The sequence below is a fragment of the Diorhabda carinulata genome, chromosome Y (genome assembly GCF_026250575.1).
Source record: "Diorhabda carinulata isolate Delta chromosome Y, icDioCari1.1, whole genome shotgun sequence".
Lineage (NCBI taxonomy): Eukaryota > Metazoa > Arthropoda > Insecta > Coleoptera > Chrysomelidae > Diorhabda > Diorhabda carinulata.
In genome coordinates this window covers 10,919,865-10,923,305 of record NC_079473.1, presented here as the reverse complement: position 1 = coordinate 10,923,305, position 3,441 = coordinate 10,919,865, and positions in this window count along the sequence as shown.

Sequence of the window (3,441 nt, the reverse complement as noted above, 5' to 3'; positions counted from 1 at the left end):
TTCTATTTGTGGGTTTGTGTGGTTTCAATAATCATCATTCACCGGAAAATGAGATTTTGTATTGTGTGCGGTAATTCTGAAGACGACGTAAAGCATTTATTTTGCTTTCCCCGTAGCGCAGACAGGTAAACAGAAAATTTATTATCTTGTTGTGTAAGTACCCATACGTTTATGCATGTTAGATGAATGTTTGGTTTTTTATTACTGAGGTTTCCTTACTGCAAAGATTAAAATCGAGCTGTACCAGATGAAACTAAAAAACAGGTTGCTATTTTACAATGTACAATAATTACATGTGTGTTACAGGTCGCAAATATGGCAGGAAGCTATGGGAATGAAATATAGACCACTATGTGGCCATGTTAGAATCTGCAATGAGCATTTCACAAAAGATAGATTTGTGCCGTGTACCTCAGTTTTACGTTTGAAAGCTGATGCAGTGCCCACAATTCTGGAAGTCCAGAAGGACCATGTTATGAAGGTTGTATTCTAATATTAATTAGGTTTGTATTTTACAATGAAAATAACAATTTTAGGGACTCGACCAGATAGCAAATAAAAAAGTAAACATTATATCCCAATATATAATAAAGCCAGAACCACAGGTACTGAATTTTACATATTATTCTAGATGATTTGCTTTTATCTTGCTTTATGCAATAAAACATAACTTAGGTGTTAATTGAAATTCAATTTCTTAGACTCTTTTGGATACCAAATCATTAAGTAATGCAAACAGTGAAGTTACTGAACATGAGAAAACAAATTCCATCACCATCACAACGGGCTGTCACACCAATTTCAAGTACAGTTAGATGTAGAAGGACTCTTTTTAAGGACGTTGAAGGCTTGTGTTCAACACAGATAACACCAAGAAAGCAAAAGTTGATGGTTATTGTGAAGAGGAAGCAGGGTCGCATAAGAAAATTACAAAAAGTTTGCAAACAAAAAGGGAAAAGGATTAAAACTTTAGAAAATATAGCAATGAATAATTGTTTCAAAGGTAAACAACAAGTAATTATAATTTGTATTTACTTCTAAACTAATAATTTTTTTCCTTGCAGGCATGCCATCTACCATATCTAACTTTATGATGTCTCAGATTCGTTGTGCCAAGCGCTCGCCACATGGAAGACAGTGGACACTGGATGACAAAATAATGTCTTTAGCGATTTATAAACGAAGCCCAAAATGCTATGCTTTATTAGAACGTCTCTTAGTACTTCCATCAAGAAGAACACTTTTTTCATTACTGCAGAGCATTCCTTTCGATGTGGGAATTAATGAACGCCTTTTCCTTCATCTGGGGCACTGCCTTCAACGATTTGATGAAAAGGATCGTTTTTGCACGCTGGCCTTTGATGAGATGGCAATAAGGGAATTTGCCGAGCATGGAAACAACCTCTTGCCTATTACTTTACAGCCAACGGCGTTTCTGCACAGAAATTGCAGTGTGTACTGAGAGAGGTGTTAGATGCTGCGAGTAAGGCTCACATTCCCATAGTGGCCACCATTTGTGACATGGGCACTGCTAACGTGAGAGCTATAAAAGACATGGGATCAGACATTAATAATCCTTACTTTGTGCACAATGAATTGAAAATATTTACAATATTTGATGTGCCACATCTATTGAAATGTTTTCGGAACCTATTTCGGAAATATAATATTTTGCTTCCCACTGTAACCGTTGCTACTCAACAACAATTAATGCAAGCCAGGTGGTCAGATATAAAAATTGCTTATGAGCAAGACAAGAAAAATCCACTGATCTTTCGCAGTCTACATAAGTTAAAAGATTTTTATTTATATCCAGTAGGCCAAACAGCTATGAAAGTTAAAGTTGCTGCACAAACTTTGAGCCGAACAGTGTCTGTATATTTATATAATTTAGTGCAACAAAGTAAGTGGCTCTTTCACAATTATTAATAACTAATTAATTATTTTTATTGTTTTAGACATTTTGCCACCACGATCATTAGCTACTGCAACCTTTATTCAAGAAATGGATGAGTTATTTGACAGCCTAAATGCTTCAGCTAGAGTTGCACCTGATGGCAAGCCGTTTAAATGCATCGTTTCCGAAGAATCAGGCCACACTTCGTTTTGGGAAGATGCATTCAGATACATACCTTGAGAGCCACCACTGAACTGTGGAAATTTCTAAAAACGCAAGGGGTCAAAACTTTGAAAACAAAATGTATAAATCAGGATGGACTTGAAAACCTTTTTGGAAATATTCGTGCAGGCTGTGGTTCTAATGAAAATCCTACTGTGACACAGTTTATCGGGTCTCTGAAAACACAAATTATTAATGGACTCACAAATCAGGGTTTGAAGGGAACAAATTGCGAGGAAGATGAATTAACTCTTTTAAGTAATTTACGTTCCTTGTTAGAACCTGCTGCTGGTGTTTCAGAATCCGTTGAAAGTATGAACGAATCAAGTATTGAAATTGCAGGCACTTCACTAAGTAATTACACTATATATAGTGCATTTGCTGTTGACATTGCAAATGCTGTAGAAATTGGTTCTCTTCAGACATTATCGGTTGCTTATGTCAGCGGTTTTATAATTAAAAAATTATTTTCAAACTTTGTTTGCGATAGATGCAGTTACATCTTGAGCTCAGATGACACTGAGCCATGTAATCAATTTATTTCCAGTAAGGAATTCTCAAATTCTAAGAATAAATTGTTTTATCCTTCTAAACAGTTTGTTATTGCGGTTGGTATTAGTATTACAGTTTTAGAGAATAAGCTACCGATTATTTGTGAAAAGAATAACCTACAAGATGTAGCAACAAATTTGCTTAACCAAGAAATTGATTTCTCATTTATTACTTGTGAGGAACATTTTTATTTTTTGAAAGATTTTTTACTTAAAAGTATATGTAGAATCGGAATCCCATGGTACTGTACAAGACTTGTCCGAAATTTAAGATCTGAAGCCAGCCGGCAAATGTCAGCACGCACAAAAAGAAAAATTTTGCATAAATAATAACAATACCATTAAATGTATACTTCTTGGACAATTCATACACCTACAGTACCATCAAATTCTGATTCATTGGGTCCACATTTACAAACAACTTTGTCCTCTTGCATAACGTTTTGTTTCAGTTTTCTTGGAATCCCTATGATCTAATGTTACTAGTTCTCATTCAGTCTGTGTTTGTTATGAAAAGATGTGGCATAGCATTATTATTATTGTGAATCTTTGTTGTACTTATGCAAATACAATTTGACAAAGCTCAATTTTTGTTTCAATTATTTTTCTACATGTTTAAAAACATTTTAAATTAAATTTTAACTCAAAATTAAAAATCCCGCTATTCGTCGGCCAAGAGCGCCACCTAGGTACGTTTTATATCGCGATGAGAGAGAAGAACAACAACTGTTTCTCTCGTCTGCCACTTCCAGATTATTGAGTTGCGTGTCT